The sequence below is a fragment of the Sorex araneus genome, chromosome 9, assembly GCF_027595985.1.
Source record: "Sorex araneus isolate mSorAra2 chromosome 9, mSorAra2.pri, whole genome shotgun sequence".
Taxonomy (NCBI): Eukaryota; Metazoa; Chordata; class Mammalia; order Eulipotyphla; family Soricidae; genus Sorex; species Sorex araneus.
The window spans coordinates 16017625-16032641 of record NC_073310.1 but is presented as its reverse complement, the minus strand read 5'-3'; the positions used below and the strand labels follow the sequence as shown (position 1 = coordinate 16032641).

General features: G+C 45.8%; 1 protein-coding gene and 1 pseudogene across 2 annotated transcripts in view; both read left to right on the top strand.

The window, feature by feature from the left end:
• Positions 1-8354, top strand: part of LOC105943255 (uncharacterized) — a 58487-nt pseudogene extending 50133 nt beyond the window's left edge.
• TTC28 (tetratricopeptide repeat domain 28) overlaps positions 1-15017 on the top strand; it is a 724018-nt gene that overhangs the window by 334703 nt on the left and 374298 nt on the right. The window lies entirely within an intron of this gene.

The window sequence follows — 15017 nt, the reverse complement described above, 5'->3', positions numbered from 1 at the left end:
TTTGCCTAAGGACACAGGCTGAGGAAATGGGAGCCCCCCCCCCCCCCCGCCCCGAGACAGGGGCTCAGGCCTCTTGGTTCCTCCCAGCGCCCTTTCCTGGCCCGGCAGCCAGTGCGCCGGCTCTCTGCTCTCGGCAGCGGCCTTGGCTCTGCATGGGCAGATGGATGGGCGTCGGTTCCATCCTGGTAATGGACATGGAGTGTGTCCCCCCCATGCTCAGTAGGAAGTCAGCGATGCTAGTGAGCCGTGTCCATTTAAAATATTAAATCGCATCAAAACTTATGACATTTAAAGTGCATTTGCAATTTAGTTAGATAACAATTTTATCTGTTTCTATATAATTACAGAGGTTTTCCGTCACTTTAATTTAGCAGGCTGGAAAAAGATGACCTCTGGATACGTGGCCTTTTCATTTCGTGTGTGTGTGTGTGTGTGTGCGTGTGTGCGTGTATGCATGTGTGTGTGTGTGTGTGTGTGTGTGTGTGTGTGTGCGTGTGCGCGTGTGTCTAATGAAGTTGGGGAGATTTCATTACTTCCTGCCCAGCCTTTCCAAGGACTCTGATTGTCTCTCTCGCAGCCTGCAAACCTTTTGTCAGCTGACAGCAGTCAGGGTTTCCATGTGGCACAGAGCAGCAGATTATTGATTTTGTTTTTGGTGTCAGGGCAGCGTGTGTGTCACTGGAGGTGGTCTTGCGGGCATTGAGTTCATCAGCGATTATGCAGGGGGCTCACTTCCGCTGGAGCTCAGAGGGAAATGTCAAACAGGACAGGACTGGGGCCGGTTCTTTTCCAAGGGAGCATCGGGGGATTTACACTGGAGAGAAACACTGAGCTGTCATCTCCCCGCCAGCTTTTCGCTCTGATTTCCAGTTGGCACGTGGAAAGCGCCTGACATTTGGTTTCTCTGCGTTCACTTGAGCAGGGAACATGGGATCAGGATCCATTGATTGGCTAGCAGAAGTCTATAACGCTTAAGTAGCTTTCTATCAGAAATGAAAGGTCTGCGTATTCGGAAGTGCACCCCCAAGGATGGGTCTGTCTGCAGCTGGGGACCCCGTCCTGTCCAGTTTCAGACATGGGGCTTGGGTCCAGCCTCACGAGGCCTCGGGGAAGTTTCATCCCCTCTCAGAAGGGCTAATTATAAAGACTTTAAGAAATCTGCTTTTTGTTTTCGAGGAGGTGTGTGGGAGGGGGGTCATGGCAGGGCACACCTGGCAGTACTCAGGGCTGATTCCTGTGCTCAGGAATCACTCCTGGCGGTGCTTGAGGGACCGTATGGGATGCCAGGGATTGAACTCAGGTTGGCTGTGTGTAAGGCAAGTGCTCTCCCCCTTGTACTATCGCTCCGGTTCCAGGGCCTTAAGAAATCTGTGTGGTGCCAGGGAGGTACCATTTCATGCTCATGTCTTGCATGAAAGCGATTTTGTGTTAGGGCCCTGGTGACACAGAAAAGAAAGAAATCTGTGTGTGTTATACTTGGCTCAGAAACCCCCCACGTTCTGGCTGAGCTTGCACCTAGCACCCCCGGAAACCCCACTGAGTACTGAATAACCCCTCTGCCCTGGCCCTCAGCTGCGTCCCAGCATGCAAAGATCAGAGGCCCGTGAGAGGATGCGAGGGAGCTGTGTGTGTGTGTGTGTGTGTGTGTGTGTGTGTGTGTGTGTGTGTGTGTGTGTGTGTGTGTGGTCAGGGAGCGGCGGTTTCCTTTGGACAACTTGAGGCCACACCTGTGAGTTCCTCTCCTCTACATATTTTACCCGGGGGAGGGGGGGGTCACTTCTTTCACAGACCTCAAGTCACAGATGGGTTATCCGCCACCTACGGTGTCGGTTCTGGATGAACTTTGGAAAAGTAGAGTCGTGCCCCGGACCTCGGACACTGGACACTTGCCTCATAACTCAAGTCACAGTCTGCTTCGGTCTGGTCTCGGCTAGTTTATAACAGCCCGGGAGCATCCAAGGGACTCATCCAAGTCCCATCTCAGATGTTTGGGGCAGCAGAAGCGTTATCATTCCTGGTTGGCCTCACTGCCCCCTGTGGGTTAGCAGCCAGCTGTATGCCCTTGGAGCATTAGGTGCCCTCTGCATGTATACTATTGCCTCAAAACATCCATGTACATGTTTGGGGGGCGGCGGGGGTGGGGGAGCCTCGAGCAGGTCTACAGCCAAGCAGAATTCAGAGGATCCAGGAGTCACCCCTGGTGAAACCCAACCCTGCTTTGCTGGCTGGATGTCCAATGCTTGGACCCCTGGTGTGGTGCTACTCAGGCTCCTTAATCCTAGGGGCTGTCAGGGCCACCCTGGTGATGCTTGGGGGGCCACCAGAACTACACTTGGCCATGCCCAGGGGGCCAGGCAGAGCCAAGGTCAAACTCTGGGCTTCATGCACATCAACCACGCACTCCAGCCTAGTGAGTCATGCCCCCCCCCCCCCTGTTCTGAGACACATAGTGGCTGTTGCTTCTTACGTGACCGGTGATGAAACTCAATGCAGGGAGCTTTAGGGCTGCAGTATGAAGCGGACCTACAAATGCTTCAAAGGAAGGGAAGGAAACCTACCCAGGAGGAAAATAATGACTTTCAACATCTTTTCCTTTTTGCAGGGGTGGGATGTGATGGGAGAAGAGGGTCTGCTCAGGGACTATTCTTGGCTCTGCTGGTGACCCCCCGATGGTGCTCAGGGAACCATCTGCAGTGTTGGGGTAAACCCCCACCAGCTGCGTGCAAGGCAGACACCCAACCTCTGTGCTGTCTCTCCATTCCAAGACCTTCCCCTTAAAAACCTACCCCGCAGACCCCACAGACTGTTTGTAAACAAGTTTTTTTTTGCTTATGCCTGACTTAAAATCATTTCCCCTTTTGATTTAAGACACCTTCTTTGTTGCTGTTCTCCCCAGTGGGTTTATCCTGTGCTCGTTCCTAATTTCTACCGCATCTCCTGCCCAGTGGATCAGATTTCTTAGTTTCACCCTATTCTGTTTTCTCCCTCTCAGTGAAATGTTCTTCATTGTCTGTATGTAAAGAGTTTTGCACGTGTACAGTAATTTATGGTCTATAAAGTAAGTACCAAGGGATGGCTTGTCATCAGGGAGAAAAAAAACAACAACACACTCCACAGGAACCACTAAAATAGAAAGGAGAGGAATTATTGTCGTAAGAACAACTTAAGCTGGGAAGGATGGTGTCCACGGCATGCACCAAAGTGCAGCCTGTAAGAGAGGGAGTGGGGGGTTCGGTTTTGTGCCCAGGAGCATTGGAAATGCTACGGCTTAGACATATAATTGAGGAACATATAAAGCACATGTATCGCATGTCTGAAAATGGCAAAAAATATCATGGGATGTGCACGTTTACAAGATGGTTATGAAATAGAAGGTGACTAGTGGTCAGGATGGGGACACTGGCGGTGGAGAATGTGCACTGGTCGAGGGATGGGTGTTCGATCATTGTATGATTTAAACTCAAACATGAAAGCTTGTAACTGTATCACAATGGTGATTCAATAATAAAAAAAATTTTAAAGAAGGACTCACTATATAGATACAGGGATGAGTGTTGTAACACTGTATGACTGAAACCTAATCACGAGCAGCTTTTAAAGGGTCTTTCTCACAGTGATTCAACAAAATCTTGGGGGAAAATTGGAATAATAATTATATCATCCCACTGAAGATGATGAGCCAGAAAACATGCTACTTATAGAGTCTCTAAGCCTGCTCAGATCGGGACTGGGCCTCTTCTGCTCAGATCCCCCGTTTTCCAGTAGTTAGGTGGTCACACCCAGAAACTGCCCCCAGCGCCCATGTAATCCCATCAATGGCCAACATCCAGAGACTATTAAAAAAAACCAAGCTCCCGGAAGTGCATGGTGGTTTGACATCTTAAAGCCTAGTTCTCCCTCTCGGAGGGAGAACCTGGCAAGCTACCAAGAGTTTCCTCCCCACGTGGGAGAGCCTGGCAAGCTACTGAGAGTTTCCTGCCCACATGGGAGAGCCTGGAGAGCTCCCCATGGTGTATTCATATACTAAAACCAGTAACAATGATGGGTCTCATTCCCCTGACCCTGAAAGAGCCTTCAATGTGGCACTGCTGGGAAGGATGAGTAAAGAGAGGCTTCTAAAGTCTCCGGCTAGGACGAATGGAGACATTACTGAGACCAGTCAAGAAAATCGATGATCAACAGGGATGATGATGATGATGATGATGATGATGATGATGATGATGATGATGATGATCTATATAGAAACTATAGCCTCCACTGGCCATTTATATATCTATAAATAGTCTGTATAGAGATTTATCTATATCTATCTATATAGACTATAGTCTCCACTGGCCATATATGTCTATATATATCTATATATAATCTATAGATCTCTCTATATCTACACATAGACGATATATGGCCATATATATCTATATATAATCTATAGATCTCTCTATATACCTACATATAGACTATATATCCTGGCCATATATATCTACATATAGCCTATATTAGATCTATATATCTATCTCTACATAGACTATAGTCCCCACTGGCCCGGAGTCCCCAGCCAGGGCCCAGGGCCTTCTCAGTGCAGAAGTGTCCTTAAGATTTGGTCTTGGCCCTACGAGGGCCAAAGGAATGCAGAGACAACTTCTCCAAGGTAGAGATGGTCACAGCCTCCAGACTACAAGCCTCAGGTCAGTCAGTCAATTTTCTGTAACCCCAGAGAGTCTTCCGAAATTGGAGTAGTGAGGAAGAGGGGCGATGGGAAGGGGAAGGGGTGACACTGCAAGAAACTCAGTGGTTAAGAATAACCAAGGAGGTTATTCTTCAAGTCCTACCCCTTGTCCAGGGACTGTGCTCCAGTGAAAGCAGTACTAAGTGCTGGTACCCTGTTTTGACACGCTCAGTGGTGCGCATGGTCCGTTACCAAGCAGGATGCCCTGAGGACCAGGGGAGGCAGAGTTAAGCCGGAGTTCATCACCACATCTGCTGCCTGTTACCTTCTCTTGGGCATTTTATTTCCCCGCTGCACTTTCATTTCTGCTCAGTAAAATGGCCTCGAGGAGACCTGTTTTTCAGACTGTTGTAGCAATTAAATGATATCATATAGGAAAAGCGTAGTGCCTGACATTTAATACCCACTTTTCTTTCTTTCGTACCACCTACTGACTCCTGCGCTGAGATTTAATGAGAGGTTATAGGTTTAGAAGTTAGAACGGGTAATTCAGGTTAGTTACATAAAACAATTTCTTGCCTGTGAACGTTGACCGTTTTTTTCTTTTTTTCCTGAGAAAGTTTTAACATTGAATGCATTTCTAGTTGTTTTAAATACTTCAGGATACTTTTGTCTGAAGCGAAGATGATCGACTGTGTAATTGTTCAAGATCCCTTCAAGCCCCGCGTTTTATGATTCTCTGTTGTTGCTATAAAACCAATACAATATGCCTTTCTGGGGTTGTAATTTCTGATTTCTGTGTTGTAAAAGTCTTTGGGAAAAAATGAGTTTCATAAGACACTTTTCTTGTTTGGGGGCATTAATGTTTCTGTGAAGAGGTTTTCTCTTAAGAATGTAAACACGGGACCACTGGAGATAGCTCAGCAGTCAGGGGTGAATTCCTTGCATGTCCAAGGACCCGAGTTCAATTCCCAGCACCACCTGGCCACCCCCAGTACTACAAAGAGTCCCCTGGTGGTCGCCAGCACCCCCTGATGGGTCCTGGCAGTGCCGTAGCCTGGGCCCTAGTGCTAAACTGTTAACCCAGTGACTGAGTGTTGCCAGGCGTAGCTCACAGCCCTCTGAGCACTCCTTGGGAGCACCCCACTCTCAAGAATAAAACCAACCAAAAATTGAATTTCTTTTTCAAACTCAAGGTCACTTTGCCTTGGGCTCTGTGGACAAGTTTAGGCAAATCCCTCAAAGGTCACTGCCGGCATCTCCACCGATTAGGTGACTTCATATCTCTCTGAAAAGAGGAGAGCTGAGGGCAGTTGGGAACAGGAGGCTTGAGAAAGGAGATGGATCTGGACCTGAGTGTTCATTAGCTGTAGGCACCGATTAAGGATGTTTCAGGAGGCGATTATTAGCAGTTATGTCTGGTCCTTCCCGTGGATTTTTGTGGGGGCTGGGGAGCGGGGTGGAATAGATCCCTAACTTTGAAAATTCTGTTTACCAGCATCTCACTGGCTATAGTTTGACCTACTCCTGTGTGGTCCCACATATGTGTGACGCTTGTGGGCTTTTTGTCTCGGTTCGCATGATGATAGTAAGATATACTGGGTAGCACTGCACTGCACTGTCATCCTGTTGTTCATCAATTTTGCTCGAGTGGGCACCAGTAATGTCTCCATTGTGAGACTTGTTGTTACTGTTTTTGGCATATCGAATACACCATGAGGAGTTTGCCAGGCTCTGCCATGCGGGCGGGATACTCTCGGTAGCTTGCCGGGCTCTCTGAGAGGGACGGAGGAATTGAACCTGGGTCAGCCGTGTGCAAGGCAAATGCCCTACCCGCTGATGTGCTGGGTATAGTTATTTACTTTGATGGGGAAAGGCATTATGACTAAATCCCATAGAATACAATCTTTTTTGTTGGATTTTATTTCATTAAAAAAACTTTTTTAAATTGATTCACCATGAGATACAGTTATAAAACTTTCATGATTGAGTTTCAGTCATACAATGATTGAACATCCATCCCTCCACCAGTCCATGGAATAAAATCTTCAGGCAGGGAGATTGCACACTACAGTGAAAAGAGCAGGAGTTTATTTGGGGGTCACACCTGGAAGTGCTCAGGGGTTATACCTGGCTCTACACTTAGACTCCTGGTGAGGCTGGGAAGACCACTTGAAATGCCAAGGATTGACCTTGGCTAAGCCGCATGCAAGGCAAGAGCCGTACCTGCTGTACTATCTCTCCAGCCCCTGAGAGCAGGGGTTTTGATTTGAGTTTGAGTCCCAGCTCAATTGCTAAGAAATATCTATGATATGAGACAATCTGCTCAGTGTATCAGGGGCTCATCTTCCCCTTCTCCAGTAATTTTGGGGGGACTCCCAAGAAAGACTTTGGAGGCTACAAGGGGTACACCAGGGTACCTTGGGGCCATGTGGTGCCAGGATGGGGCTTGCTGGCATCCAGATGCAAAACAGGCACTTCAGCCCTTTGAGCCGGTCTCCCAGCAGTGAGTGAGTGAGTAAGGCTTGTTTTCGGTCAGTTGAGAGGATTAATTTATGTAAAGTACCCTATATGCACAGACCCGCCCCTTCCATTCCTTATTCATAAAAGAATTAGTCTGTCTCTGCATGGAGCCAGAGCCTTATGAGATGAAAGGAGAGAAAAACCCTCTCTTCTGTCTCCCAATTAATGTCAGGGAGACTAATTTTTTTTATCCCTTTGGGAAACTTATCTTTCCCAGAATGAACTATATCTTATTTCATGCGTATTATAGAATTGGATGATCATATAATACACTTAAGACTGGGGCACATATGTAACCTAGGCGATTGCTACTGTAATAATTCTCGTTGCTAATAATACCATCCAAAGGACTTTAAGTTTTTTTCTTCCTGGTACCCTTTGTAAAAGCATTCCCAAATTTTCAGCATGTTTCAGATGCATTCCTACAATTTCCCAATGCATTCAGATGCTTGAATTTGGCAGGTGAAATCAGGGCTCAGTACTAAGACAAAGTATTTGTACACCTGTGAATTAATTCTTCAGCATGTTTCAGGCAGATCTTTAGTTTCCCATTCTTTGAATCAGGAGGAGAGCCAGAGAAATTTTGAATTGGCATTCTTCGGGGGAAAAAAAATCGCATCATTGAATTTGCTATTATTTTCTTGGTCATACTGCGTTAGGCAGTCTGTGTTCCATTATTCCTTTCTGCTCAGCAGCAGGACACAGCTTGAAGGCCCGTGTTTGGAATATAGTCCAAGTGCTAAGTTGTGTGTTGAGATACCAGAGCTGATTGCTGTTGGTGAGATCACAGGATTGGCATATGTGTGGCTTGCATGTTCTTTCGGACACACGATTTAAACACCAAATAACTAGTCGAAGGGCTGTTGTGTTTTGTTAAGGCTGTGTTTTTCCCTAGAAATTTATAATACTGCTGAAATTGTTAGTGAAATATAGACAGATGTTCATATGTAAATAGTGGCATGTATTTAATGTTGAAATAATTCCTTTCTCTTGTCCTTTATATAAGCTTCTGAGGAAGTTAAAATACCACCACACTGGTGTGATCCAAGCTGTCACCATTTGTGTAAAGTTTTACCAGGGAGAAGCTCGTTCTGATCAGCACTTGAAAGCAGTCGAACGGTTGTCCCGCTTCTGCGGAATCTTCTCAGTGAAAATGTTGCTGTGAACGTAATGGACTCAGCTCGTGTCTGTGGGAGTTCACACGTGTTTCAAATTATACCTCAAGTTCCACATTTTATAGATTTTCAGCAAAGGAACTTACCTGTATTCCATAAGTGCAGTTCTCTGGAGCCCAGGAGCTGGAGCCGGGCCAGGTGTGTGACTGAGGAGGCTGGGCAGTGCTCAGGGACACTCCTGGCCCGGTGCCTGGGACACAGGGATCAAACCTGGGCCTCCTGCAAGCAAAGCGTGGGCTTAGCCCAGTGAGCTGCCTCCCCAACCCCTTTATCAGAAACTCCCTTTCTCCTCTCTCCTCCCATCCCTCTCCCTCCCCTTCCCTCCCCTTCCGCTTCCCTTCCCCTCTCTTCCCCTTCCTTTTTCCTTTTCTGCCACTTCCTCTTCCTTCTCTTCCCTTCCCCTTCCTTCTCTTTCTTTCCCCTCCTGCTTTTCTGCCCCCATGATCTCCAGTACTGTCAGGGTTAGGGTTTCCTGCATGTAGCGTTCCCACACCCCACCCTCTGAATTGTCCCTCCCCACCCCTTGTCGAGCCCCCCATCCTGGTAAGCTCCGGTTCTATCAGACACTTGGAAAGAAATGACTTTCCTTGCCTAGGTTTTCTAAACCTGAGATGGTCTCGTCTGAGTTGTCTCTCTGAGGAGAAAATCTCTGAGGATTTTATTCTAGATACAGTCTTGTGAATCACAACATTTTAGAAAGAGTTCTTACTCATAGTAGTTGAAATCTAGAAATTTTGCATACATCATTTGTAAGGTGGTTTGTCTTCTCATTACATGTACCTGTCTATGCAATTTTCCTTCTACCACTAATTACAAGTTGTCATAGCGAAATGTTTTTTTAACTTAGCACAAGCACATGTGTGTGTGTGTGTGTGTGTGTGTGTGTGTGTGTGTGTGTGTGTGTGTGTAAAACCTGGTTCTCTAGTAACAGAGACTAAGGTGAATTAAAAGGGTTTGAAGTTTCTTCTTGAGAGTGGAATAAAATTTTTCTCTAGCTTTGACCCGGGTTCGATTCCTCCGTCCCTCTTAGAGAGCCCGGCAAGCTACCGAGAGTATCCCACCCACGCAGCAGAGCCTGGCAAGCTCTCCGTGGCGTATTCGATATGCCAAAAACAGTAACAACAAGTCTCACAATGGAGACATTACTGGTGCCCCCTCGAGCAAGCCAATGAACAACAGTGCTACAGTGCAGTGCTAGCTCTGAGTGTGTGTACACGATTATTTGAAAAATATGTTATCCTTTCAGTGATTCTAGCTTCTCTTATCTGTTAGTTCATCGCATAGTGATATTATGACTGCAGTTTATTGTACAAATTAGCCATACCACATGGGCACATTCACTTGATATTATTACCATGTCTGGCTTTGTTCCGAAATACGATTTGATTAGATCTGGTGAAAGATTATTATTTTAAAGCAAAAGGTATTCTTTTTACTCTGGACCACACCTGGTGGTTTTGGGATTACCCCTGGCTCTGTCCTTGAGGGTTGCTTCCGGTGGTGCTCCAGGCCATGTGCCATGGGTGGGGTGAGCAGGGGACGGCGGGGCCCAGGTTCTCACATCAGAGCAAGTGCTCTACCCATTGGGCTTTATCTCTGGCCCCAAAAGATGACTCTTAGCACATTATATTCATGTGTATCTAATATACACTCTCTATATGTATTGTATACATAAAATCTTGGGCCTTGTAAATGAATTTCATCTTTGTCCACTTTTTATGTTTTGTTTTGAGGCCATCCCTGGTGGTGTTCAGTGATTTTGCCAGCCACATGGAGGGGGGGGGGGTGCTGGGAATTGGACCCGGGTCAGCTGCAGGGCAAGCACCCTGACCGCTGGACTATTGCTCCAGTCCCAGGCTGTGTCCACTTTGATCTATGAAGAGGAAATAGCAAAATGACTTTCAAGTCAATATAAGCTAAGATAAAAGGTTTTTTGAGAAATTAACAATTCTGTAAAATGAGCCGTCAGGATAGAAAAGTATTGAAAAATACATAAACTAAAATCAACGTACCAGTCTTGGGGTGATGAGATTAAATAGTGAATTTTAATTTTTGATGTGCTTTAAAAATGATCCTAAGCTTTTTAGGGAGGTATGCTGGGACCCTTGGTGGTGGAAAATGGGCACTGGTGGAGGGATGGGTACTCGACCATTGTATGATGGAAACACAAGCACAAAAGTTTCTAAGTCTCTAACTGTACCTCACTGTGATTCACTAAAAAAAAAAAAAACCTAAGCTTTTTAGAATGAACTTATGTTCTTCAAAATATGTATTTTGTTTTATTGGGGGGGCACACACAGTGGTGCTCAGGACTTACTCCTGGCTCTATGCTCAGGGGTCACTCCTGGCAGTGTTTGAGGACTCATATGTGGTGCCAGGGCTTGGCTACATGCAAGGTAAACACCCTGCCTACTGTGTTATAACTCCAGCCCCAGAAATAGATGACATTCTGTTTTTAACTATGTCCAGATTACAAATATATACCAATGTTCACCAGCATTGGTACAATTTCTGGTAGAAGCTGAGCTGGTTTCATTGCATATTGCAAAGTCCTATAATAATCAGGAAGTGTGAGTCCTAAATTTTACTAGTGTTACCTATCTTTTATCTTTGTAATTAATTGAGCTACTATTTTTCCCCTTGCAGTTTTTTTTCTTCTTCCTTTTTATTTTTTAATTGAATCACCATGAGAGACACAGTTACAAAGTTGTTCATGATTGGGCTTCAGTCATGTAGTGTTTCAACACTCATGCCTTCACCAGTGCACATTTCTCACCACCAGTGTCTCCAGTGTCCCTCCCACCTCCCAACCCAAGCCTGCCTCCATGGCAGGCACTTTTCCTCCTTCTCCCCCTCCCTCTCCCTGCCTCTCTCCCTCTCTCCCTCCTTTTGGCATTATGGTTTGCACTATAGGTACTGAAAAGTTATCATGTTTTTCCTTTACCTACTTTCAGTTTTGTTATCAAATGTTGTTCTCCACGTGTCCACTCTTGTCTTCACTTCCTTTTACTTTAGTCCCTTGAACCAAAGCAGCGAGCACTTTTTGGACTATAGAGACAGAAGCATCTCAGGCTCCCTAAGGGACCAGTTGACTGGGATGACTAGTTGTTATTTGGGGTCCACATCTATCAGTGCTCAGGGCTTGTTCTTGACTCTGCTCAGAGATCACTCTTGGGGAGATAGCTATATGTACCTTTGGAGATGTTAGACTATTTCATCTTATTGAGTTCTCTAGTTTAACTCAATAATTCCCAGGTACATTTTATGCTGAAAAAAGCCAACTAAGCAATTAAAAAAAAAGTGATATTTTTAGAACTTTCATTAAGCCCATAAAATGTTATTTTCTCCACTCTGGCCATTTAATCGAAGACCTTGATTATAGACACTGTTTATTAGAGAATCTGGAAATGCATAAATCAATTTTGACATTCTCTTTGATAATGGTCTAATGACAATGGGACTTGTTACTAATGACTGTGGTAACTTCCAATTAATGAGAATTGCGACTTCAGATTAGCGTCCTTCTAATTAGTACTTTGTCATTTTACATTGTCAGAAAATGGTGTCTGCTGGTCTTGAGGAAAGAGTTTCATTTGGCAATAGGTGGTTCATTAACACATGGAAAGAGACTGGCTCACACCCTACTTGCCAATTTCAAGTGATTTGCTAAAAGGGAAGCCTTGCCCTGGAGTGGGAGAAGAATGGTTTTTTAGCCAGCATTTTTATGCTACTGTGATAGAAAAAAAACATATTTTTAAAGGAGGCATTGAAATGAAGCAACTCTGCTTATCCGGAGACTCAGCCTTAGGATGACTATGGAAGTATTGAGGAACAACAATTTGGGGAGCCCCCTCAGGTAGCCACTCGATAAATAAAGAGGATTACATTTCATAGAAGAGGATTTTAGAATGTTAAAATTGTGAAGAACCTTAAGGGGTTCCTTAACCCAGCTCCCTTATTTTTTTATTATTTTTGAATTGTTTTCTAAACTTTCTTTTTGGGTCATACCTGGCAATACTCAGGAGTTACTCCTGGCTCTGTACTCAGGAATTACTCCTGGCAGTGCTCAGGGACCATATGGGATACTGGGAATCGAACCTGGGTCAGCCATGTGCAAGGCAGACACGCTTTCCGCTGTACTATCGCTCCGGCCTCTTTCTTATTTTAGGAACTGAGGCCCAGAAAGGAAAAAAATTAAAATTCACAGAGCTGTTCGATAAGAAAGCTCGGACTGTCCCAAGGTTTTGTGACTCCCTGTCCAGCAGGGCTAATTCACAAATAATACTAGAAACTATTATTAGATCATTGCTGCCTGAATCACCATGCCATTACTAAGATAAATCGTCTAGATGGTTTGTAGGAAATATGATCAAATAAAGAAAAGTAGCGATAAATTTTCTCTAATTGGTAAATCTTGGTACAAAATTATTCCAGAAGATTTTTAAGTCCTTTGACCCTAACAGAGTAAGGGATGGCGACACATAAGGATTTTTTTTTAAATCTTGACTTGTAAGTAAATGCTTTTTATTTACTTATTTTATTGCTATTCTTTTAGATAGCACAGCGGTTGGGCTTTTGCCTTTCACGCGGTGATTCGAGTTCGATTCCTCCACCCCTCTCGGAGACCCCGGCACTTTGGTTGGGGTGCCTGCACGCCCCCAGTTGACTCCTGGGCTCTTGAAGGGCACCCCATAAAGTTAAAGGGGAAAAGTCACACACCCAGCATCCTGGATTGTGGAACAGTACAGGCAAGATGGACCCTGTGCTTTGTGCTTCCTCAAAGCTGTTCTTTTTGAAGGGTTCCAAGCTGTCCACGGGGTCAGAGCTAGGACGATATGAGGGAGGGACTGCTCAGGAGTCCATGGTGGGTCTTTGATGGCTCCTCAGCGGGCTGACTTTATGAAATTCACTTGAAATGCACATCAACATGCCCCTCCACAGCCTGCCTGCTTCCGGTTCACTGGTCTGCTTCAGCTGTGGCTCGGGGGGCCGTGCACCCCATGATGAGAGCATGCCCCGTCCCAGGTCGCTTCTCACCTTGCGTCTCTGCTGTGGAAATTCCGACCAAGAGCCAGCAAAAAGCGGCATGCCCTGAAATTTGGGAGGATGCTGGTTTATTCCACGCCGACTCGGCTGGGCTTTTGCTGGAAAGGCTGCACCCCCTCACTTTGTAGGGTGTCCGATGCTGGATAAAACCCTTTGCAGGCAGGTAGCTGGTGGGAGAGTACAGAGGCTGAACTTCTCAGAATGTCCCTTGCAAAGCAATGATAAGAGGAGAGAGAGAGAGTAGCACTGGAGCACTGTCGTCCCATTGTTCATTGATTTGCTCGAGTGGGCACCAGTAATGTCTCCATTGTGAGACTTGTTACTGTTTTTGATATATCGAATACGCCACGGCTAGCTTGCCAGGCTGTGCTGCATAGGCAGGATACTCTCGGTAGCTTGCCGGGCTCTCTGAGAGGGACGGAGGAATCGAACCTGGGTCAGCTGCATGCAAGGCAAATGCCCTACCTGCTGTGCTATCGCTGCAGTCCCAGAGAGAGAGAGAGTGTATGGGGAATATTGTCTGTCATAGAGGCAGGGGGAGGGTGGGAAAGGGGGGCATACTGGGGATATTGGTGGTGGGGAATGTGCACTGGTGTAAGGATGGGTGTTTGACCATGTGTGACTGTAAGTCAAACATGAAAACTTGTAACTGTATCTCACGGTGATTCAATAAAATAAAATAAAATAAAAAACAATTGCAAATAGCTAAACAAATCATGTTGTGTAATAAAAATGTGTACTCACATTTTTCTAAAAAAAAAAGGCTAACTTAAGGGCATACGCACATTGGGAATTCATTGAAGGGTGACAAAGTGAGACAATGACCATCTCCAGGACACCCAGAATATATTCTGTGGTGTCACCACAGAGCCCTGAATTACCTGTCCTTGGCAGTTTCTGCTCCTCTGGTGTTAGTCTGTTTGAAATGAGGGTGTCTATTTTCCTCATCACTCAGCGCTGCTGGCATAGGCTCTGGCTACCCTCCACTCCAAACTGGGATAGTAGTGTTGAAAAGGAGTGAATATCCATGGTGGTTTGATACCCAGAAAAGGGTTTGGGTCTTTATTTAGGTGTGCCAGTTGGTTCTATCTGCTTCAAGTCAAAATCTCCAGGACTCTCACATTGTGAAGCGGAAACTTTGTTTGTTTGTTTGTTTGTTTTGCTTCATGGGTCACACCGGTGATGTTCAGGGGTTACTCCTGGCTCTGCACTCAGGAATTACTCCTGGCGGTGCTCAGGAGGGGACCATATGGAATGCTGGGAATCGAACCCGGGTTGGCTGCGTGCAAGGCAAACGCCCTACCCACTGTGTTATTGCTCCAGCCCCAGAAGTGGAAACTTTCTTGTCGGCAAAAGTGCTCTCTGGCATTTTAGAGCAAGGAGGGACCCCGACTTCCTTGAAACGCTCGTCTGCTGGGTCGCTGGGAAGACCAGGTCTGAGTGAATGTGACTTCTCCAGTCTGTTTTGATTTCAAGGGTATAGGTAGCCCTATACTAAGTTCCGTCTATTTATGTTGAAATCCAGAACCTTCCTCTCCAGGGAGGATGTGTAAGATAGCCGGAAGAGATCACATTTCTAAGTCTCCCTCTTCTTGTTTTCTCAAAAG